General features: G+C 46.4%; 1 protein-coding gene and 1 long non-coding RNA gene across 2 annotated transcripts in view; both read right to left on the reverse strand.

Moving 5' to 3' along the window:
* The window catches only part of LOC311511237, a 67,294-nt gene extending 56,427 nt beyond the window's left edge, over window positions 1-10,867 (reverse strand). Inside the window, exon 1 of the long non-coding RNA XR_014709234.1 lies at window positions 10,500-10,867. This is a non-coding gene — a long non-coding RNA (uncharacterized lncRNA). The remainder of the gene's footprint in view (window positions 1-10,499) is intronic.
* LSAMP (limbic system associated membrane protein) overlaps window positions 1-25,691 on the reverse strand; it is a 1,389,250-nt gene that overhangs the window by 1,242,274 nt on the left and 121,285 nt on the right. The window lies entirely within an intron of this gene.

Below are 25,691 nucleotides of genomic sequence, written 5' to 3' on the forward strand. Positions count from 1 at the left end.
TCTGGTTTTTGAGCCTTTAGGATGCACACAAGTCACATTTTCAAATGTTAGTCTGCCACAATGAGGCCTAGGCACTTTTCTGTAATGAAAGCGGAGAATCTCCAGGAGCTGTGGCTTCCAAACAAAACAGGAAATATCACCAGAATCACAATACAATCACAAGAGTGGCATCATCCTAGGTTGCAGATGGAGAAGCCATGGCGCAAAATGACGGGCTCAAGGTCACACAACGAATCTGTGGCACTGTGGGGAAAACAACCCAGTCTCCTGACTCCCCTCCCCCATCACCGAATGCTGTATACCTAGCTGTGCTCACAGGCCTGGCTTATGGGAACAAATTTCTATTTCTTCTGTGTGCATGCGCTTTGGATGTTGTGCTTGTGTGTGTGGTCTCCAAGAGTGAATGAGGAGTGAGTCCTTATAAACACATATAGGGTTGCCAGGTGTCCGGTTTTTGACCGGAAAGTCCGGTTAAAAAGGGGCCCTGGTGGTCTTGTCAGCAGTTCTGACCGGACACCAAAAGTCCAGTTACCTGAATAACCATTTGCAAACAGCTTCTGTTTTGCTGCCAGGAGGAGCACTCTGGAACTGCCCGGCTATGGCAGAGAGAGGAATTAGTGGTCGGTGCCTGAGGGGAGGGATCCTGAAACGCGTAGCATTTGAGGATTGGGGCTGCTGGCCAGGTTCACTGACCGGGCCTCCTTTGTGCCCTGCACCTAGGATGCTGTGCCCTGTCCTGCCCCAGTCACCCCTCTACCTCTGGAGTGCAGCTCTCCCTCAAACATCCTGCCTCAGTCACCCCTCACCACCCCCCCCCCGGAACAAGGCTCTCCCTCCCCCATCCTGTCCCAGTCACCCCTGCACCTCCAGAACACGGTCTCCCTAGAACATCCTGCCCCAGTCACCCCTCCACGAGCCCTGCTCAGGTAGTGGGGGGCGGGAGGTGGAGAGAGAGCAGCAAACAATGGGGCAATGAGCAGAGGGGCCTCCTGGAAGTAGGAAGCAGAGGAGGGGGTGGGGGAAGTTCTGGTGCTTAATGGCCAGTTTTCACAAATTAGAATGTTGGCCACCCTATACACATCTCTGCATCCATGTGCATGTATTGTGCTTATATGGCTGTGTGTGTATTTCCATATGGCTTTCTAGCTGTGGTGTGTAGCATCTGCATATTTATGGTCATATTTTGGATGCTGTGTGCGCACGCAGGTGTGATGCACCTGTGTGCTGTAGTTGAGGTCATGTGCCACTGCCCTGAGTTTCTCTCTTACCATTTGGGTTTTGTAAAAATGACAGATGCATGCATTTTTACTTAGCTTGTCTTCGGGGTATAGCTGTGTTTGCATGGATTTGGGTGTTGTACAAATGATCACACAGCTGTAATGTTCCTTTAAATGACAGCTTGTATATCGGCTCTGGGAAAACGCTTGAGAGACGCAGATGAAACAAGCTCAGTCACTTTGAGTACAGGATCTGCATAAATCACTGTCCAGTGTATTCATTCTTATTGACGGACTAATTCCTTTCTCAGGTTTTGCTTAAGAGTCTACCACTGAATACTAATAACAATCCGCAGAACTGGAGTAAGTGTAACTCAGGACACAGTGAGAGATGCTGGAAAGAATGATCTAGGAGCACTTGGTGTGAGGAGCTCACAGTTACTCTAGTCCCAAACTTTCCCAGCAGGAGGTGCTGCAAAGAATAATGTACAGGCACTGGCTGTGGAAGAAAACCTACGTAGTTTGCCTCACTGCCAATTTTCAAGCAGTAGGGAAAACCCTCAGATTCCCTCAGAATTTACCATGAGTGGCACACAGCAAAGGCACTGACATGTAAGACAGGGGAGGGCAATAGAGCATTGTAATGCCTCCCAGCACCAGCTCATTCCTTGGGTGTGTTTCACACTCTACACCTGAAAAATGAAGGCAATGATATTTTCACTTAATCAAGTCTCCTGGCAGAGATGTCAAGCGCAGAGAAATCGCTTGTCACTCCAACGTTTCCAAGCATGTGCTCACCGCGCCAAGGAATGGAGGGCAAAGGGATTACAGAATGAAGCGATGCTGGTACAGCACCCGGAAAGCGGCCAAGATTTAGCTGTCACTTTGAAGAAAACTCCATTTCATTTTGTGATTTACTAACAGTGAAAATTAAAGTGATGGGGCCCAGCCCAGCCCAGCCCGGGGATCTGTAAGCAGGGAAAGGCAGGACTATTTATCGTGGATGGACTCACCAAGCATATTAACGCTTTGTACTTCAAGATGAAGTGGTTGTGTCCCAACCCAGTAGCTCAGACTTCAGAGGAGATGGTGCAACACTCATCTCAAACTTCATTGCTGCTGGTCAGGGCACTCTTCTTGCAGGCCAGAAGTCCTACCTGTGGACTCTTTCCCAGTGGAGCAAATGAAATGTTTCCCACAAAGCTTACTGGTGCATTAAACCAACGCACTAGCACTTACGGCTGGGAACCTGGCTTCTAATCTGTGTATGGTTCATGCAAGTAAAATCAGTTTGATAGGTCTCAACACTGTCCAAAGGGGATGTTTGCTCACATCACATGGCACCCATCCAATTTGGCAGGACTGGCCTTCACCGCTGAAGAGTGCAGCAGGACTGGAATAGCAGGTGGGGCTGCAGGTCAGGAATGAAGTGCTTTGGCAGGGGCTTGGAGAGGGCCCCAATTTACACACTTTCTTCTCTTTCTTCAGCTTTAACGCAGGATACAGTCACAGGGCCCTACTCACTACTAGTTTGAACAGAGGCAAGTCCATTGAAGTCAACAGAACTGTGCCTGCCCAGGCCAGCACCAAACCAAGTGCCAAATTCTGCTCTCACTTACATCCATGTAACTCCTTTAGTGAGAACGGAGTTTGTTCCAAGAGTCTTGGTCTAAATCCATCCTCACTCTTCTGTGCTTTCTGAGGGGATGATACCGCAGATAGCCCAGTGAAGTCAACCAAAAACCCCCCATCCTCTTCTGTTATTTCCAGCTTGCCCGTCAGCCGTATTTCACTCCTACCAGACGTCCTGTCTTCCCCTCTGAGACCACTTACCTCTCTCAACCCCTTCCTTTTCCCCGGCCATCCTATCGCACTCATCAATCTTCTGTCTGAACCCCTTTGCTTTTTTTGTCAATGATCGCAACCGTATCATGCTAATTTTGGCCAGGTTTATTCAAAACTCTCCAGGTTTATTCTAAACTCTCTACGACAAGCGCTCAGCAGAGCTAGAGATGAGCTCAAACCAAAGTTCTAGGTCAGCACTTTGCCCAAAAGAGTTGGGGAAGTTTGGATCCAGATTCAGACTCTGCAGCTGGCCCCATCTCTGTGATTGACTGAACTAAACCCCCAGATCTGTACATCTCTGAACTTTGAGAAGATTCTAGTCCATGTGGTCTGAATCTAAATTTCATGTTGAGCTCAACTTTAATTAGAGCACATTTAGGATAAGCTTAGGTTTTCACCTTTCACATGTTATCCTCTGGGATGGTGATTAGGGGCCTAATTCTGCTGTCGCTTACACTATTTCTATACTGCAGTAACTCAATCATCATCAGCGAAGTTATTTCCAATTTACACTGGTGTAACTGAGAGCAGAGACAAGCCATCTGTGTGTCATAAGATGGTGTAACACAGCTTCATCCTGCAAGGATGCCACATAGATCTCAAAGATATTCAAAAGACTTTTTTCATCATCTGGCAGCCAGGCTTGTTGCAATTGAGCGTATCCTGTGATAACCTTAATTGCAGCTCATTAAAGTATAGGCCTTTCCTCTCTGCTCCGTTTCTGTATTGAGAATGCTCTGCCTAAATAGCTCAGTGCAACATTCTCTGCCTTTCTTGGGTGGGAATTCTCACGCTTCTGATTTCTGCCCATACTTTAAGATGGACTTCGGAGACCACAAAATTGCCATTTCCAAACCTGGGGTTGTTGGCTTCCATATTGCTAGTAAGATGGTTCCAAACCAGAACTCCAGACCTGGTCACCCCTGAATTTTAATGATATTTGGAATTTTCACCTTCAGCCTCTCTCTCTCAACAAGTGACAACATGTGTGACTAGAATGGAGCAAAATATTATTATTTTTTGTTAGCTGGCTGAAACAAGGAGGTTATGCTGGACAATCAGCTGAACATGAGCTCCCAGTGTGGCCAAAAGAGCTAATGTAATCCTGGGATGCATAAATAGGGGAATCTTGAGTAAGTTATATTAATCTCTGTGTTTAGCACTGGTACGATGCTGGAATATTGTGTCCAGCTCTGGTGCTCACAATTCAAGCAAGATATTGATAAAATTAGAGAGGGTTCAGTGAAGACCCACAAGGATGATTAAAAGACTAACAAAGAGAAGATTAAGGGGTGACTTGCTTACAGTCGGTAAGTACCGACACGGGGAACAAATATTTAACAATGGGCTCTTCAGTCTAGGAGGGAAATATATAAGATGATCCAACGACTGAAAGCTGAAGCTAGACAAAGTCAGACTGGAAATAAAGGCATACATTTTTAATGGTGAAAGTAATTAACCATTGGAACAATTTACCAAGGATCCTGGTGGATTCTCCATCACTGACAATTTTTAAACCAAGATTGGATGTTTTTCCAAATGATCTGCTCTAGGAATTATTTTGGGGCAGTTCTATGGCCTGTGTTATACAGGAGGTCAGACAAGAACACAATGGTCCCTTCTGAACTTAGAATCTATGACTCTACACTGAGCAAATGAAAATTGAAGCTGAATTTCAGGGTATTCTTCCTCCAAGTGAGATAATATATTAGAATATTTCATGTTCTCCCAAGCAAGATGGTGGAAGCCCCATTGCTTGCGGCATGCAAACCTGGACTGGAGATTATATTGCAGCAAAGAAGCTTGATTTCCTGACAGGCCATTTCCAGCTCTGTGATTTCCTGGATATTCCTGATCCCTTTCCGCAGTCCCTAGAAGTTCTGTGTCCTTGGATTGAGCGTTGGCACCCCAGGAGTATCATAGGGGTTAAATGCTTAGCATCCCCATCACAGGAAAACACCTTTTACAATTCAATTTGATCTTTCTCTGGGATTACCTAGGAGGACCTACTGCCTCTGTAGTGAAATGTTAGATTGTAATAAATGATTTCACTGTAAGAGGTTTTAACTGTCATACACATCAAAATGGCTTTGCAACGGTTATGAGTAGATTTAACTCAAAAGCTTGACAGTCCCAGGCACTCGCCAGCACACTGAATGATTCAGTAATGATAGTACACATACCTCCCCAGGGAAGCCCTGAGAGGAGAGGCACAGGCACTTAAAGCACACAGCCCCATCCCCAGCATCAATGAAGCATCTTACTTCCTCAGCTACATTTGGGCAGGGTACCAGGTTTTCTTTCAGAGCATATCAGTAGCATCACTGAGCAAGGACACAGGGGATGTTCACTGTTAATTTCTGGAGATCTTTGGCAAGGCTCCCTCTGTTGAACTGATGTTACTCTCTCTGTTCCCTCCATTCATCTGCTCTTACTCTCCCTCGGCTCCCTCCATTCATCTCATCTATCTTTCTTTTACAGGTTTTTATATACCACATCCAAAAGCGTGACACTTCCAATGAGGTCCTGGGAGAAGCAGGATCCATCATCAGGAAATGGAGGCTACACGGCTCACAATCTTGTATCATGTCATGGATCACATCTACATTATGAAGGACAGCATCTCCTTTCACACAGAATTCATAATCCCAGGTGGAGATGATGGAAGGCATTCCAGTGGTTAAGGAAGGCACCTCTAGCCGAACAGCGCTTCCTAACATTATGCTCGGGGTGTTGGAAATGAAGCGTATTCAGTTTTTGCAGGACAAAAGCTCTTCTGATGTTAAATAGGGATAGTCTTATCTTCATAACCGGGTCAGGGGCAGACACAGGCTCAGCATCCAGATTTTCAAAAGAGCTGACTCCCATGTAGGCAACAAATTAAGTGTCCAGATTTTCCACTGAGCTCACCACGTTGGATGAGACATTTTTGAAAAACTGGCCCTGTATGACCACCTATCCTGGACCTCCAAAATTACTGCATCTTCACAAACCTTTTGGGGGGTAACAATATATGTACAGTATTCTCATTTATTTTTAGAGGTGCCTGAAGTCCTCTCCCTCTGAGGGAGCTGGACATAGCTGGACTTATGAGGTAACTAAGGCAGCTGGCTCTACATTTGCAGGCATATGAAAAAATACTTCCATGCCATATAAAAAAAATAAATTCTAAACCAGTTTGTAACACCAAACTCAATAATGTATTTTATGGAAATACGTGATGTTGGGGTGTCGTTAAAAGATTTTATGGCCATGAGTTGGGGGCAAATGCTTTATCTATAAGTAGTAGCCATGAGTAACTTATTTGGGCCACCCAAATCAGTGCCAATGAAACCTAATACCATACCAACCAGAGGTCATTTATATTGCACGTGCTATGTATGTTACCGAAACCCTCCCTACTGTTTTAGGAAAACTTAGGGGAGTTTTACACATTTTATTAGAATTACTTCTTGGATGCTTCCACCAATAAAGACAGGTGCCTTAGGGCCTGACCCAAAGCTCAATGAAGTCAATGGGAGTCTTTTCATTGACGTCAATGGATTTTGGATCAGGCCCTTAACTATCATGAGTCCAACTCTGCAGGGCTCAGAGAAAGAGAAAACATTAGAACATGTGCATTTAACATGTCTGAAAATGACCTAAAATAACGTTTCTAAATGGAGATATGTTACGACGGTAAAGCCTGATCTACCCTTGGCCTTTCCAAGGCTTGCAGTGAGTGCTGTGTACCCCAGGGGATGCTGGGAATCTCCCTTTTCTGGTGGGATACAGCCCCCAATTTCTAGCCCTGCAGAGTCACAAGATAGCAGACCTTAAATCTGTCACTAGCCTAGGACTGAGTTTTGCCAAGACAATTGCGGGTTGAGGTGTAAATGTATATTTGAGAGGAGAAGAAACATTTCTTGCATAGGGCTGATTTTTTTTTAATTCTCTTTTATTTTATGTTTTTATTTATTTTGTAAATGGCAACTGTTTGAAGCAAGTCATGAGTTTAGAATATCAGAATAAGACCCAGGGAGGTGAATGAGTGGGTAGAGTGCAGGTGAAGCACTCAAAGGTATATAATAAATGCATGTCATCATATGGCTCTGCAATTTATTCTTTAGGTATACCTTCCACCTGGGTGGCGGGGCGGGGGGGAGAGAAGGGGTCTGCATGTGTGCTTGTATTCTCTACACATGTATATCTCAATAGGGTACAGTGGGATTTCTTTGGCTCTTTCCCTTTTAACAGATTTTTTACCTTCCGCCATCCCAGTAAGGCACTGGCCAGCTGCCTATCAGAAAGGAACAGGTTCCCTCTGGGCTGAGTACTAGACTATGTCATGTCTCCAGGGAGCTGTGAGAAACACATGGACAGTAATTCATTGTCCAAAAGTGCTTACAGTAGGAGGAAAACCCATGTAAGAGTGATCAGGAGGGGGAGGGAGGAGGATAGAGCGAATGTGCAGAGACAGATCAAAGAGGGAGAGGGAGGCTAGACGTAACTCTCCCAGAGCCAGAGGTTTGAACCTTTTTAATATGTAACAAAGACACCAAATGAGAGAGACAAGAAAACAGAGAGATTCTATTCTCCCCCCCCCCCCCGCCACAAGGATACAACTGGGAATTATTCCTATCTTGCCATAGGAGAACAGGTGAAGGGCTGTGATTTACAATGAGAAACAGTTAAGAGGCATGGGGATGGGGGGAAGAAGAGACAGGAGAGATTCTGCAACAACACAGGTTTCCTCCCAGTATACACACACCTGTAGTATATTGCTGCACTTATACAGTGACTTGTCAGAAACCAATTTTTAAAGGTCTTTTTTACCTATGACTACATAAATAAATAGTACAGACCAGCCTGAACTGAACTCCCAGATATCCTGGAACCCTGGGAAAATTCAGACACGGAGCCAATTCTAGGAGCATTCTAGGAGCGTTTCTTTTAAATATGAATCAGCAAAGAAAACAGTTCCACTGGAGGTGATTGGGGCAGGCAGGGCCACTTTCGTTACAAACACCTCAATACACAGCACTGTTCTTCAGTTGCTGGTGCAAATCCTGGGCAATTTCCTCTGATTCTTTTCCTCCTTCCCTCCACCTTGGAAATCTCTCACCACAGTGTGTCTAATGGTTAGAGCAGGGAACTGAAAGTCAGGACTCCTGAGTTCCTATTATCCCACTGCAGGATAACAAGTAACTGACACTGGTATCATACTTTGATAGCCCCTATGTAGTGAGTGCATTTGTCTACTGTTGTCTGTATGAAGGTCAATGTCTTTGAAGGACAGATTAAAATACTCACCTAAAGCTGCTAGCATTGCAGCCGCCACCTGGAAAATCCATACATGCAGCTGATTGAATCAAATAGAGAACTGGAGTCGGAAAGCAATGGCCCTTCTCCCAGGGGACGAGACCAGAACATTTCAGACTGCAAATGATTTATGATGCTAACATAGCTAGAGGAGTCCTCTTGGATCCACAGCCACTCCCCTGGGAATCAGATAGGGACAGAGGCCAAGCACAATCATCATCTGCAATTAGCTAGAAGGCCTCATCCTTGCCTTTCATTTGCAGGGTGTCATCTTGGTTACTCAGGTCTTTGTGACTTCAGGCTTGGATCACTGCACTGTGGCGGGGTGGTCCCTCCGCCATGCCTCGAAGGGCTTAAAACAGCCCTGGGAGAGGGCTGAGAGGAAAAAAGCTGGGCTGTTTGGGAAAACAGCCACAGCTGTAGCCTGTGTAATTAGGGCCCAGCTGCCCCTTATAAGAGGGCAGTGGGCCAAAAGGAGAGACTCTCTCTCGCTAGCTACATGGAGAGAGGAAGACCTGGCTGCCTGGGTGGCAGGGCAGGGGGAGCTGTAGCTGCAGGCCAAGGTAGAGGCCCACAAAAGAGTACTAAGGCTGCAGAGGTACCAGCCCAGCCCAGCCCTAGACAGAGGCAGCTGGTCCGACCGCCCCCCTTGCCAATGATGAGTGGTACAGACTGCAGTCTGCCCCAGGGAATGGGGGCTAGACAATGACTGACAGTAGGCACTAAGGCAAGGGAGGGATTGGGGGTTCCCTTAGGGAGGGGAGACCCAGACTGAGGGGGTATTGCCGGGGGCAGAACCCTAAGCTAGAAGGGCACTGGGGTCTGGGAGGGGCACAGGGCCAGCGGCAGGTGAGATGCTGACCGGCAGAGGGCGCTCCTGGCTGAAAAGAGCTAACTCCCTGGACAACCAGCAGGAGGCGCCACAGCAGTGAGTCATCGCCCGTCGACAGCACCTTCAAATCACTCCAAAATGGCTGCTAGTAAGCACATAAGAACGGCCATACTGGGTCCGCCCAAAGGTCCATCTAGCCCAGTATCCTGTCCTCCAACTGTAGCCAGTGCCAGGTGTTTTAGAGGAAATGAACAGAACAGGTAATCATCAACTGATCCATCCCCTGTTGCCTATTCCTAGCTTCTGGCAAACAGAGGCTTGTGCAGAATGCAAGAGACCACTTACTAAGTGGTGGGGTTTCCAGAAGGTTGTGCTTTATGCCTGTTCTCTGTGAACTGCAGTGGAAACCAACTGATTTTCTGGTTACAGTTGTAAGGTATTTATTTTCACCTGCAATGCTCTACATACTTTGGGAACTAATTAGCTAAAAACCTCACCTCTCCCCAGGTGATGCTGTGGCAGCTGTGATCAACTGAATCTCTCAACTTGACAGCTAGTTTAAAAGGGAGGTGTGTGTTAGGACATTGTTACGAAAAGCCTTGGTTCTTGAACTCATGTTGGTTGAGCACAACCAGGCTTTGATGCCCTTCAGGACATGCTGAAAGGCTCGTTTCCCCAGGCCTTTATTATGGGGGGATGGGACACACATCGCACTTGAGGAAAGGGAAGGTGAGCAATTCACTTTAGTGGGTTGAAGTCCTTTTATGGTCATATGGTGATCATTGTTTATGGGCATGTCTTGACTATAAACTTAAGTCAACTTATGTTAGGTCGACTAACAGCCACCGCAGTAATTACTGCAGTGGTTCATGTCCACGCTACCCTCCTTCTGTTGGTGGTGCGTATCCTCACCAGGAGTGCCTCCACCAACTTAAGAGAAGGCGTGTATGGGGACTGAGAGCCAGGGCTCTCAGCTCTGAGCACTGCGCCCTGCTGGTAGCCTGGCTGCCTCTCCACCCCGCCCCTAGGCTCCCCGCCTGGAACAGGGCAGCTGCACCAGGCTTCTAAGCAACCCACTCCCTGACGGAGATACGAATCAACAACCAAAATAAGTTTGACTTGCTAAGTTTATGGGATGCATCCATACCTTTTATTCTGCACACTTATGTATACGAATACAATAAGTACTATTAATTAAGATAGCGTGCCTTTCCCATCAGTTTGGCACTCAGCTGAGCAATGAAGAGATCTGTCTAATCAAGAGATTAAATAATGATAATTCAGTAGGTAGACTATATACTCACAAACACTCCATGCACACCAAAAGGGTATGTAGAAAGCCACAGGCAAAGCAGAACTGCTCAGAATAGCCTAGGAGCAGCTGATGCTGCAACCAAGAGTTCTGTAATTCTGAGTGAATCCGTTCCCAGTACACAGCCATTTCCATTGCAGCTCACAGCAGAAGCCCTGCTCAGCGAAGCATATGTCTGGAAGGGCTCATGCCCTTTCTTTTAAAATCTCCATTACCCTGATGTAGGCTCTTCCCTTTCACTGGCAAGCACGCACACTTTTTATTCCAGTTATTTAAAATCCCTTTTCCATTTCCCCAGCAGGATTAGCGAAGAGAAGTCCAGAAGGCATTTCAGAGAAAATCTGTTTATCAAACCACAAACATACACTCAGGCTTTGTCTAGACTTTACCCTTGTTTTAACTCAAGTTAATTGCTCACCAATTAGCTGGATTTAGCACACACATTTGTAAACACTAGTCTAGATACTCCTAGTTTGCCACCCAGTAAATCACAAATGTGTGTGGAATCTCCAGACTAGTGTTTATAACTATACCAGAGCTAAGTGAAATTCATAATTTCTGTCCCACCCAAAAATCCAATATGTCAGCCTTTAGTTTTTTCCCAAAATAGGACAAAAATTTGAAATTTTCCATGGCGCACACATTCCAAAATATTGACATTCCAAAATGTCAATGTTTTGGTTTTGATTTTTTTTATAGAAACTGAATATTTTGGCATTCCTAAAATCAAAATATTTCATTTTTGTTTGTAGAAATGACCAGACATGCTGCATTTCAAGTCATTTCAACATTACATTTCATTTTTCCCCATGCTTTTATGGGGAGATGAAGTTTCGTAGCCTGACCGCTCCCAGTCTCCCTGGATGGAGTGCATCTATCATAATGCACCACAGAGTTCAGACAGAGGTAAACTAGCACACTGCCTTATGTGAGGCATAGGCCTCCAGATAGCCCTGCTCATGGGAAAGAATGGGAGCCAGTCTTTTAGCTTACTGCAGATGGGGACACTAGTTAGTACCAAATGCGGCAGCTGTCCTTGCTGTGTGAGCACAGCTGCTGGCTGAGTGCTGGACTGAGAGGCCTTTCCTTCACTACTAAAGAAGATGTGTGTTTTACCCTAGGGTAAGTAACATGCACCAGCTAGCCTAAGGTAAAAATTGTAGAGAGGCACTACACCCCCACCTGGGATTGACCACACCTCAAGGTAAAACTACAGTGCCTTACCTTCATCGTTTTGACCTCAAAATAGCTCACATTCATTAGTTCCTGAGGTACACAAATACACTTTTTAAAAAGCAGTGAAGACCAGGCCAGAGACTCACCAAAGCCATTTCACATGTGCCACAATACATTCCTCAGATAAGTCACAACTGACTTCTGCCACATTTGAACTGGTAACTAGGGTTGTCACCTCTAAAACACAAAAAAAAAAAAAAAAAGCCCAGGACAGGGGGGATGATCCTGAGCCCATAAAACTGGACAGTTGGCAGCATGTTCTGAGCACCTCTTACCAATTTCCTGGGACAGCTGCCTCAAAGAAAGGTCAATCATGGGAAAACCTGAAGAGATGGCCAGTAATTTTCTGACAGAACCATTTTCCACCAGAAAGTCATGATGGGATTAAAGTGAAATTTTCCATGGGAACGTGTCAATTTAGTCAAAACTTGCAACAGAAACCAGGCAGGGATGGCTACCCAGCTCCCTGCCTCGCAGGCTGCTGGTCTTCCAGGGGTTGCTGGGCTGCCCAGCTCCTCAGCTATACCCTGGTGGGCTGCCCCAGAACCAGGGCTCTCTGGGCTCACAGCTCCTCAGCAAACCATCTTGGGGGGCGGGGGGGGGGGACCTTGGGAGTCAGAGTTCCCTAGGCTTCAAGGCTCAACAGCTCATTGAGCAGCTGTCTCTCCAGGCTGGCCAGCTGTCTGGGCAACTAGCTTCCCAGGCTGCCTGGCTCCCTGGGCAGCTGCTTGCTGGGCTGCCTGACTCATGGCCTCCCAGGGAGCCAGCTGCCTTGCCAGGAGAATATCTTGGCTTGCTGTTTCAGTCCTCCTGAAATACGTTTTTTTCACAACCCCCCCCCCGACGCCCCCAGCAAGAAATTTTGAATTTTTGTCCATTCGCCCCCATTTCAGATTATTTTTTTTTCTTTCAAGGTAGGAAAATTTCCTTTTCCTGCAAGCTCTGGAGAAACCTCTTGGAGAAATATTGCTTTGAGTGTGTGGTGCTGGTCTCTGAAACTTCCGAACCTGGTCCCTGACACCTGCCCTTAAGGGCCATTCACTCCCCTAGCATTTTCAGAGAATCCACCTGATCCAACTATGCACTCTTCTACACAACATTGCTCAGCTGATGAGGTGCATTACAATAATATCACTTCTCCACTTTCTGCAAAGCCATCAAAAGTGGGTGAGGGCTGGGGGCAGAATACCAGACTGGATGGACTGATAGTTTTATCTAAGACAGCTAAGTCTATATTCCTAGAAATCCGTTTTCCCCACAATCAAAAGGCAAAGCATGTTTGGAGCAGGGTGGGATAAGGGGGTTTGGAACCACAGGATGGCCCACAGTGCTGTGGGAAATAAATACTTTGGAAATAAAATAAAGATTAAGATAATGTCCTGGTTTCACACAGAAATGATCTGTACAATATTTTGAACCTGCAGGAAAGTAAGTAAAGTGGCAGGGAAGTGGAGAGAGAGGGAGAAAGAAAAGGTTTTAAAGGAAGAAAAGAAATTGTGCAATTTCCCAGACACCGTTAAAGTCCCCTTGAAACTAATTGTGGCAACAAGCAAGATGGGCCGTGCTGCTGGGGATTTCCAAGGGGGAGCTGTTAACGTTACTATGATTGATGGGAAGTTTTCCTCTCTCTCAGAGGGGATGAAGTTGAGAGCTCTTCGAGAAGGAGAGTGCCCGTGTTCTCAGACAGTCTAAATAATGGCCTCTAATGGGTTCAGCAATGTCAAGAGGGTCTATAGAATAACACTGGAAGCCATTCCCTTCCACTTCCCCCTCTGCAGACTCAGATGTATTACCAGGGCTGGAAGTGCCAGCTTGCCTCTCCCACCTGGGCTGGCAGTGCCAACAAAGGGAAGCCCCTTAAGTGAGTCTCACTGGCTTCTCCATTTGTTTTCATTTTGTCACCAGACGTTTCTATTTAAGCCGCTTGGAAAGATATCTCAACAACAACTGTACTGGACTCAAGGAGACAGAGGCTGATGATACGCCCGCCCTCCTTCTTTCTCCGGAACTTCACTGCTGTGTCGAAATAACCGGCACCTACCAGGGAGAGAAAATCGGGCAGGTCCAGAGGGTCTGTTACATCCTCCTTGTCATGCTTGCCACGTTGAGCTGTGATGGGGTCAGATCTAATTCGCTAACCCAGGAGGAGCCAGGTCAGTACTGGGGTGGGAGATTTCTAAGGAAAACCCAGGGGGCTGCAGGAATTCATGTGGATAATTCAAGTGGAGTCAGTGCTGAACCAATGCCTCAAACTAATGCTAGAGAGTGCTGTGCTGGAGGAGACACTGTCCATCCCGTAGCTGTTAGGACTGCAGAATGACATTAGCACTAATGCAGAGGTTCCCATACTGGGTTCCCTGAAATACCTGCCAATGATTCACAGAGACCTGGCAGGTTACATGGCTTTGTCTCCATGTGCTCCAGTTCAGGCTATTGGAAAGCTAGACTTACATGCTTGTAAGAACAACTGGTAATAAGTCATAGCCGTGTTAGAGGCCTCTATTGGCAGCCACTGCTACATATGAAGAGCACATGAGGAAATAGGAACCAACACTCAGGGGCAGAACACTTATAAATAACTAAATACTTTCCTAATTTCTTTTCCATAGAAGAAGGTGTTGTCATCGCCACAAGGTTGTTGCGTGTTTATCAGTGGGAGTGGAGATGATCCCTGCAAGCTGCAGGGCTCAGAGCTCGGAACTAGAAATCATGAGATCTGAATTCCATTCCTGATTCTGCCAGTGATTTGCTGTGAGAGTTTGGGCATGCTGTTTCTCCGTGCCTCAGTTTCCCTGCACGTGAAATGGAAATTATGCCCACCGTTGTGAAGTGCTTTGCTGTCCTTGGATAAAAAGTGATATGTGAGTGCAAGGTATTGCTACGACTGATGCTGACAGTCTGTCTGTTGCACAACCAAGTGTAAGTGTGTTTAGATCAGAGCGGGTGCATGAGCTCCTCCTCAATTTTGTCACACTATGAGTGTGCTACCAAGTGCCTGTGTGTTAAAAGGGGATTCTCTCTACCTGCTAATCAAGTGCAGTTTATCCATAATAGTGTGTGACTGTCACATTGTCCATGGAGGACTCGATGTTTCATGTGTGTGCACGATTATAGGTGTGGGCTTAGTACCATGGTGTATGTGGATGACTGCACGCAGTTGATGTATGTATTTGGATCTGGCTTGTCTTTGTGTGTTTATGTCACTATGTGTACCTGTGTGCGTGATTGTCAGTGAACTGGGCCAGGAGAGGATAGGACAAGGGGAAAGCACATTATTTAAGAGTCAGTTTTCCTTTCTCTTTTCCGAGCCGATCATAATTAAACCCTAGATTCTGGCCAAAGTCACCTTCATTGGGTCACTGCAGAAGCCCCAGATTTAAACATCTGACTGCTCTCCCCTTTGGCCTGGGGAAAAGAGTGTCCACCAAAAGGAATGGCAGAGGCTTTTAGCAAAGTCTCCAAAGAACAACCCTTGAATGGCTCAGAATTGCCTGTGCCAAGCAGAGAGAACTGTAAAGCAAGCACAAGCCAAAGACAGAGAGAGACAGGGCTGCTCCACTTTAGCTCTCTGCTGCACTGTGCACTTATTATTCGCACAAGGTCTAATTTATAAACCCTGCTCATGTTTATAAACTCTGCCATCCTAATGGAAATGAAAACATTAATACAACCCGAGGAATCTTCACTTTCCAGGTTTTAATTAAAATCATAGGCGTTAAGAAATGAAAGCGTCTTCGTGGAATAAGTCTAATGAAGTATTTCCTCACATAGCACAAATCTCCGTGTGCAGTCCTGATCACTGGTGCCAGGAGCCTGAATAACCAACCCCCTTGTCATCAGGAGATTGCACCTCAAAAATTAGACAAATTATCCTGAAATTTATTTCAAATAAATATAGTTGCCAAGATGGAGCTAGGAAATAATATCCAGTGCAGGAGGGTGGGGATGGGGGGAACCAGCACAGCCACGAAACATGATGTCTTAATTGATTAACTAGAGGCAAGGGTGACTGCATCACATGCCATCTGGTGGGAATTGAAGGGGAGAGGAGAGCACTGAGAGATGGAGGCGGTGTGTTCAGAGGCAGCGAGAAGGGGAGAAAGAAAGAGAGGGAGAGAAGGATAAATGGATGGATCATGGGGCTGCAGGGGGAGAGGAAGTAATGGGGTGTGCAGAGAATAAAAGACCACAGGAATTGCCAGACTGGATCTCACCAGATGCTGCAGAGGAAGCTGTGAAGTGAGCACTTATGGAATGACCTGCCTGTAGGGGAAGTTTGTTCCTAACCTCAGTGAGAGGTTGGCTTGTGCTCTGAAGCATAAGGGTTTATATCCCTATATCAGGCTTAAAAAAAAAAAAAAAAAAAAAGAGCGGAGGAGATAGATGAAGTGTGGAAAGAACCAACATGAAAATCAATGGAAACCAGAGACGCAGGCAGTGTTTGTGTGGGAATGGATGGGGCAAGTGCCCCACCAGCTGCTTTGCCTGCCCTGTGCCAGGCACATGGTACCTCTGGAAAGCCCTGAGAAGAGAGGAATGCTGGGATACCAGAGCCCGTTGTCACACAGTAGCAAGACAACGACCATTTTCTGCACCATTTTTTTCTCCAGAGCCTCAAGCAGAATATACAGGAACTAGTGCTGGGCCTAAAGCAAATAATCTGGATCTACACCTGAATTTCTGGAGCTTTTTGGTTGCCAGGTTTTGGTCTGGGCTTATTTCCAAGAGGAACATGTCATGTGTCGGACTGGATCAGTCAATAGGCTATCTAGACCAGTATCCGGTCTCTGTCAGTGGCCACCAAGAGCTGCTTCAGAGGAAGGGTGACAAGCTCAGCTCAGCTCTGAAGCGCCTCTTGTTTGGGCTCACCTGCAGCTTGTGGACACTGGGTTGCCCAGTTTGAGACCCATCTGAGGTAATGCATAGAATTTGAAGTCAATAGAAAGACTTCCACTCACTTCAATGGACTTTGGAACAGACTCCATAGCAAGTGCCTCTTGCACCATGGGGGAAAATCAGTTCACTTGTTAAATCTACTTTGATGTCTGCACCACTAGTTCACAGACAACACCAGTCCTTCCCTCTCATCAGGTTAAGGACAAGGGAAGAGCATGTGGCAGGTATAGAAGGACTAATACTCTAAGGCAGAGGTGGGCAAACTTTTTGGCCCGAGGGCCACATCCAGGTATGGAAATTGTATGATGGGCCATAAATGCTCACAAACATTAGAGGTTGGGGTGCAGGGGGGGTGTGGGCTCTGGGCGGGGGGCAGAAATGAGGAGTTCGGGGTATGGGGATCAGGGTTCAGACAGGAGGTTGGGGCATGGGAGGGGGTCAGGGTGCAGGCTCCTGGCAGCGCTTACCTCAAGCAGCTACTAGGAGCAGTGGCAGGTCCCCGCTCTGGTTCCTATGCGGAAGCATGGCCAGGCACCTCTGTGCACTGACCTGTCTGCAGGCGCCACCCCTGCAGTTCCCATTGCCCGTGATTCCCGGCCAATGGGAGCTGCAGGGGCAGCAGGCGGAGCCCCCTGGCTACCCGTACGCGTAGGAGCTGGAGTGGGGACCTGTCGCTGCTTCTGGGAACTGCGCAGAGTGGGGCAAGTCCCTGACTCAGCTCCCTGGCTAGAGCGGGGCAAGCCCTGGAGCTCAAGAGACAGATTAAAATATCTGGAAGGCCGGATGCAGCCCCCGGGCTGTAGTTTGCCCATCCTTGCTCTAAAGTGCAGTGCCTCAGATAGAGGAGACCTCTTGTACCATTGTCTGAGTTGTAAGAGTTCTGAACACAGAAAGCGCCATGACACTAGGAGCGAGGGAGGAAAACAATCAATGCTGTGGTGTTATTAAGAGGTAAACATGCTTTCTGACCCTCACGGGATGCTGTACACAGCATTAATGAGGCCCAAAAAAGGAACTGAAGCATCACAGAATTTCACAGATTGCCTCCTAGTTACTGGCCCAGTGGGGGCAACTTTCAGTTTTATTGGGCTAGTCCTTTGGTCACGGTCTGCTTGGTTTGTATTCTTTTTATCACGGCAACAAAGGGGAGGCTTTAGCATCATTCAAAAATGCAATGTTGTGGAATCAAATGGAGTGACCTGGCAACTCTGGGGTTTATAAATCAGCCAGTGGAATGAACACCATTCAGCACTGAGAGCCATGTGCACAAATACTTTGCACTCACATTTACTCTCCACTAACACCAAAAGAATCATTTGCATGTCTATGGGCACCTTCCATTAGAGGGTCTCCCAGTGCTTTGCAAGCATTAGTATAAATGCACCCTGGGCTTCAATCTTCACTGCCTGGTACTGTATCATTGGGCCAGATCCTCAGCTGGGCTAGCTAATTCCAATGGAGCCAGACCTGATTTTTGACACCATCTCAGGCCAGGTCTTGGGAGAGCTAATGGAGAGTCAACAGGATGCCAAAGGACCAAGCACTGACAGAAAGAGTTGTTAAAAAAAATCAGGAATATGTTGCAAATGTACCTGGTCTTGTGATTAGAGATTTGAACTTGCACCTACTGAAGCGAATGGCCTGGCCCCCATGGAACTTTAGTAGGGAAGGATCTGACCCTTTGAGCAGTCAGGATCCACAGGAACCCAAATAATTCCACGTATTTGTTTATATGTGTAGGTGTATTTATATTTTGCATGGGCTCTTTTTGCTTCAAGAAACAGTTTATGGAGACCGAATGGAGGCGAGATCTAGTTACCGTGGAAGACAGATTGAATATAAAAATCTACAGAGATGAAACCTGGTCATGGTTCTGATGAAGCTGGAATTTGCTGTAATGTTTTTAGAAATCTGAGGCATGCCTCAGTTTCCTCCTGTACATTGCATGGCTACCCCCTGGGTGCAAAGGGTTAAATATATGCTCTTGGGGCACAACAGGAGACCGGAGGTGTATCACCTAATGGTCTGGGGTGGAATGAATGGTTCAGGAAAGAACTGGTTGAAACTGACCCATATCCGTGAAGGATCCACCAAAAAAAATGATGGGACCCCCAAGGACTGAACAGCTGACACTTATCCAACTTACCCAGGGGAATCACTGGCAAGTGGAACATGTGAACTCAGAATGGGTTGGGGGCAGGGGGAGGCATGAGATAATTGTCAGAGAGACTGGGCAGCTCTCCCCTGGTCATGTCAGAGACAGGAAGAGAGAGCGAGCGTGAAAGAAATGGATTCCATAGCAGCTTGGCTGGCTGATTGCATTGCCTTGGTGAGGATGGACAACCTTCATTTCTCTATGCTAACCTAAGGACTTTCAGAATCTGTAGGTCAGGTGACTAATCAACGGTTACCCTGCAGAGGAAAGGCTGCCTAGCGTCACTGCAGATAGTCGCTGAGAGCACTGCACCATGAGGGGGTATAGTACACAAACCTCCTGCAGGAGTGGGGCTTGTGTGGATTTGCTGCTGGGAGCCATGGAGAGAGACTGGAATTGTTGTGCCCACAAGCCCAGTTTTGGAATCTTGGCAGCTGTAGGCCTGTCCCTGTTGAACAGTGTGGGTCCTTGGGGCCTGGCACAAGGAACGGGTGGTATTTCCACTATATAAAGTAAGAGAGTGTGTGTGTGCGAGAGAGAGAGAGAGAGAGAGAGAGAATAAGACTGCCCCAGACTAGAAGACTGATATCAACAGCTTTAGGAATATACTTTTTTCAGTTTTCTATTTCACAGCTGGTTGATTTCAACATTTTAATGGACCTTCCCCACCCCAGTGCCCATCTGTCCACCCTAATAAATGCTCTTGGTAGAATCTACCTGTCTGTTGTATCACCACTTTCATAAAAACCCAGCGGCGTTATCAAGTTTCACCCTAAATCAGGGGCTGTAAGGCTGAAGTCTATCGAAATGATACAATCCCTACTCTGTCACAAATCAGACACGGGCAGAAGCAGACAGACCGACTGATCTGCACGGCAAGGTGAATGGATTGGGTCTCTTCTCTCTCCTTTGCTCTTCGCTTAGCACAGAGCGGGTGGCTGTAATGCCAGGGTGCCCCATTAAGTCACAGAGCCTCCTTTGAGTGGCAAACAGAGCAATGTGAAGGCTCATGAGCCACCCCAGAGATGCTGTGTGATAACTGATGTGTTGAAGGTACCAGACGACAAAGCCCTGCCTCTCTTGGGGATCCATTAGTTATTTCCGATCTGCTGGTGTCTCTGCCTTGGTCTCTTTCTCTCCAGAGCTAATCAGTGGTGATGGATGTTGACACTTGTTCCTTCCTGCGGGCATCCAATTGCAGTGTCTCTCATTTGTCACTGGCTCTCCCATCTATTTCCCAATGCGTCCTTAATTCAAATGAGCAGGAGCCAGGCCAGGAAGAGAGCACACTCATTCAGATTACCCTCTGTCAGGTTTCCAGCTGGTGAGTCAGTTAAACAGCAGTTGATGAGCATAGTTGGAATGCAAACACTGATCTCCATACTATTAGGAAACCTGGATATCCAGATCCCTTGCCTCTGTTTCCACCTCTATTCCAGAAACAGACCTGCTGGCTGCTGCTATCATTGCCCAGATAGCCTGAGGCAGAGCTAGAGTGGAAGAGCTCAGAACCTCTGCTTTGCTCCATCCCAAACCAAACAAGCACCTGGGCTTTCCTGCCCTGAGTTATCACACTGTTCACTCTGTCTCATGCAATTAGTAGTTATTAGGCCCCAGCCTTCTCAAGGCCAAAGAGAGGTCATTGTGTCTGTGAAGCTTTGTCTCTGCTGACCCAGCAAGTGGAGAGCTCTCCCACCTCCCATCTGCTTCCGAATGGAGGACATCCTGCAAGTAACAGTCCACTTACCTTCCCCAATCCCCACTACCATGGCTGGACCTCCCAATCCCACCTTCCGTTCTCTGATCCTACTCATTCTTCTCGACAGATGAAGAAAGAAATGGGAAGACAGACTGCAAGCAGTGCCCGTAAGTCATGCAAAGGACAGTGAAGAAGTCTTACCCAGGCAGAGCAGTAGTGCAGTCCATCAAGCAGGGGCAGTAGGGCCATAAAACACAGAGGGAGTCTGACCTTCTACCCACTCCTCTCATCACAAGGGAGGTTGAGCTATCCATTTCCGTGACTAGCAGTGGTACAGTGTGGGAAGAAATTCAGGACACAGGACTAAATTGAGCCCTGGGGAAAGTCCGATTCGAGTTTCACCCACTTACCCTAGGGCTGAATTTGGCCCAAAGATCAGATCCTCTCCCTCACCCTAAGAGATAGCATCTCTACTGGGGCCTTCTCCGAATGGCAGCAGCAGCCTGTGCTAACACCATGCTTCTGTGATTGCCCTGGGGACACGAATGTTTGGTTAAGTCTCGGCATTTCACCCTTCATCAATACTAAAAAATTAGCACAAAATGTGTACAATAAAGGCTTATGTCTTAGGCCTTTTCCTTATTAATCCTATTACACTTGTCTTTATGAGCTCTCCAAGTTCCTTTCACTCCCTCCGGGGCTTGGCTGCAAATGAGATTTTGCATCTCAGTGTAAAATAACCCGAACATTTTTATATAAAATTAAATAAAAATCCTCCATCCTGGCAGTACATGCCTGGAATCCAATTTCTGGAGCTTGTGTCTTTCAAGAACCTCATTGTCTTCCCAACTTCTCTTAGCTTTGGGAAGATGCTGCTTTTCTTTCATTCAGACAATGTATTGATTAATATCACAAAGGCAAGTGAGGAGCTAATTTTGAATGGCTCAGATGAGCAGGATGGAGAAAGCATGTGTTTAAAACACAGAATGGGGAGGCCAGAACAGAGTGAATAATTTATGGTTTGGGTCAGTGGCTGAACTGAAAAATCAGGGGGGGAAATGTGGTTTCTTTCTAACTGAAACTGGATTTATTTTTTTCTTGACAAAAAGGAAAACTAAAACACTTAGTTTGGGTTGAACAAAACATTTTGAATGTCAAACCAAAATGACATTTCAAAATGAAAATGCTGATTTGAAATGAAACGTCAAAATGATTCGGTTTGACATATTCAAAATTTGTGTTTTCAGGTGTTTTTTTTTTCCAGCTGAACTATTTGCCAAATTTGAACCAAACTCAGAAATATTGGTGCTACCAAAAAATGCATTTTTCAGCCTATTTACTATTCACCACAAATATTTTGCCTAGCTCTAGTCAGGACACCTAGTTTCCATTCCCAGTTCTGCCACTAACTATTGCTCTGACATTAGGCAAGTCACTACACTGCTCTGTGCCTCAGTTTCCCTATTGGTAAAATGGAGATAACTAGAGGTCCTTCCCAGCTGGTGAATTGTGAGGCTCCATTCACGAATGCTCAAAAGTGCTCGGAGATCCTTGAGCAACAGAGGTATACAGCATTAATTTATTATTTTTACTACATCTAAATGTTCAGATCTTTTCCTGATCCTCTTATATGATTCTTATTTCAGTGTATGTTTATCACTCTCTAATATTGATACAAGACATGTTCATGAGCCACACATTTTGGACCTGTATTGGCAATTTCCCAGTGTTGGTTCCAGATTTTAATTCAAGCCACTCTCTGCTTGTTGCAGCAGAACAAGCTGGACACAAGAAAAAATAAAACACAATTAACAGATTTATAAGTGTAGATTTTAAGGCCAGAAAGGGGTCATAGTGATCTAGTCTTACCTGCTGTATAACGTGACCTGCTGTAAAACACAGGAGTTCACCCAGTATTTCCTCTTTAAGCATATAGCATTCCTGTTCGACCCCTTCCAGTACTCTGTTGTTTACCATAAAAGCTGACATTTAAAGGTGAAAAATCCAGGAAGGAAAGGGGGTGACTTAAAAATAAAATGTAATTTACACTAATTATCTAGTTACACAGGATGCTCTGTGAAAACATTAGCAAGCGAGATTAATTCAGAAAAGCACCAAATACACCACAGAGCAGATTTTCACCTTTTACAGTCAAAAATCTGTGGTCATCTACCACTAGTCATTCGAGTATACATCACAGCCATTCAAGTCATCGACAGCAGGGATCTATCTAAAGTATTTATACAGCTCCAAACACCATGCTATCTGAGCACTTCACAGTCTTTAATATATTTAACCCCACAACACCCCTGTGAGGTAGGGAAGCGCTGTTATCCCCATTGCCCAGATGGGAAACACAGGCACAGAGAGAATAAGGGCATGTCTACACTCTGGAGTAATGAGCACTATGGGTGGGTGGGGGTTTCTAAAGTGCACTAACAAATTGCACATTAATTGGCCTATGTAGACCCTTCTGTGGCACACTAAACATTCCCTAGTGTGCTTTAAAGCAGTACTGTGCACTACATTAAAAGTGTACAACAGAACCATTTGTGCCCACCAGCAAGGTCTACAAGGCCCAATCAATGCGTATAACACATTAGTGTGCTTTAGAAATTACAACTTGTAGTGTGCATTAACCGCATAGTGTACGCAAGCCTGAAGTGACTTGCCCAAGGTCAAATAGAAAAGTTGTGACAGAAGAGAGAATCATAACCATGTCTCCCAAGTCCCAACTTAGTGCCCTAATAACTACACTGTCCTTTCTCTGAGACATGTCAGCTCCTTCAGCTCCAAAAGCAACATATCCTTACCACTAGAACTACAATGGAGTAAACTAATGGGCCACTTCACCTTGTGTGGTCCCTTATATGTGCTAACTACTTATGCTATACTATCTGTTCCATCTTGTATTTAGCTGTGACACTAAGGGCATGTCTACACTTACCTCCAGAGCGATCGATCCAGCGGGGGTCGATTTATCGCATCCAACGAAGACACGATAAATCGACCACCGAGCGCTCCACCGGAGCGAGAAGTTATGCGGTGCCGACGGGGGAGCGTCAGCGGTCGACCTACTGCAGTGAAGACACCGCGGTAAGTAGCTCTTAAGTACATCGACTTCTGCTATGCTATTTTCATAGCTGAAGCTGCATAACTTAGACGGTCTTAACTCGCCCCTTCCCCCCACCATGTAGACCACGTAAAAGGGCTGGTCTACACTGGCACTTTACAGCGCTGCAACTTTCTTGCCCGGGGTGTGAAAAAACACCCCCCCCCCGAGCGCTGCAAATTTCAGCGCTGTAACGTGCCAGTGTAGACAGTGCCGCAGGGCTGGGAGCTACGCCCCTCGTGGGGGTGGGTTTTTTAGAGCACTGGGAGAGCTCTCTCCCAGCCCTGTGCCACAACCACACAAGCCACAGTCAAGCGCTGCTGCGGCCGTGCTTGAATATTGCCTGCGTAGACTAGCCCTAAGGCTTGCCCTGCAGCACACAGATAGGTTGATGTAAGGCAGCTTACATTGTAGGTCGCTGTAGTTTGGGCGATGCAGTGTAGGCACTGCATTACTTACATCGGCTGTTGGCTAAAATTCTTGTTAATTTTACAGCTTTCTGCTGGAGCCATGAAACTGACAAGAAAGGCTGGTAGGTTCCATGCTGTGAACCCTGAGCCCAGCTCACAACTTGGGCTGTCACACTGGGGCAGTGCCGGCTCCAGATACAGCTCGGCTGTTCCCCAGGTTCCCCCCTACCTGCTCCCAGCCAGGCTCTCCACTGGGAGCCCTGCTTCCCCCACGCTCCTGGCTCCCCACTCTGAGCCCGGCTGCCCAGCACTGAGAGCCTGGGCTCCCAATTCCCCATGAGACTCCCAGAGTGTGGCTGTTCTGAGCAGAGACAATAACAGCGTGAAATTGACAAGAATATCAATTTCACTGCTGGTAGGCTCTGTGCTGTGAAATTGAGCCTGCTCCAGGCTCACAGCTGTGAGCCCAGGCAGCTCTATGTCCCACACAATGCCCCTTTTCAGTTGGTGCAAGTGCTCCTGGTGAGGATGTGCTCCACTGGCAGAAGGAGAGTAATGTGGACACCAATAGCCAATTGAACTACTACAGTGGTTGTAGGTCGACTTAAATTAAGTCGACATAATTTTGTAGTGCAGAGAAGCCGTAAGGCCAGGTCTACACTACAGACCTATAGGCATAACTATGTTGCCACACCCCTGAGCAACGCTGTTAGCCCGACCCAACCCCCAATTTAGACAGTGCTATGTTGACGGGAGAGCTTCTCCCATCAACATAGCTCCCCCCTCTCACAGAGGGGGATTAACTACACCAACAGGAGAAGCTTTCCCATCGGTGCAGTAGCATCTTCACTAAAGCACGACAGTGACATAGTTGCGCTGCTGTAATTCTGTACACGAAGACAAATCCTAAGTACCTTTCCCAGACCTGAGGAAGAGTTCTGCATGGCTCGAAAGCATGTCTCTCTCACCAGCAGGAGCTGGTCCAATAAAGGATATTACCTCACTTAGTCTAGTTAGCTACTGATTGACAGCGTAGGACATAAAGTTACATAAAGTTGAGCAATTTGGATTCTTTTTGGTATAGTGCACTCTCTCACACCCCCCCCCACCCCCACCCCATTCAGTACAGGGTATAGAGGTTCTACACATACTAAAAGCCACCGTTAGTGATTTTTTTTTTTTTAAAGAAAAGGTTAATTTCACAAATATTTGCTAAAATGCAGAAAAGTGACTCTGAAAATAACATAATGGGATTTTCATGCTTAATGTCTCTCAAGGACGCCAGATCAAATTGTCTCCATTTACAAGTCAATTTTCAGTTTGTTCTCCTGTAGCTGTATTGTCTCTCTGGAGGACTAACAGGAGTAAGAATTTGCTTTTGTCACTATTGTCAGCAGGCCCCTACGCAAAGACACTCACAGGAGTGTATACTGGGAGCAGATATGTTGATCATAAAGCATCTAACAGACAAGTTAAAAAAAGATTAACCGTATTTTAATGTAACCTTTTCTCGGTCTCTCTCTCACACACACAGACACAAACATATGATCAACTCTGCTGTATGCAAAATAACCCTGCAGACAACCCCTTTAGTAACCTGGTGATCAAGAATACAGTATTAGGTTAAATCATTTAAACTCACATATTTTAGAGGCACATAAACCGTCTCAGGAATG

This window comes from Lepidochelys olivacea, assembly GCF_965140295.1.
Source record: "Lepidochelys olivacea isolate rLepOli2 genome assembly, chromosome: 1".
NCBI lineage: Eukaryota > Metazoa > Chordata > Testudines > Cheloniidae > Lepidochelys > Lepidochelys olivacea.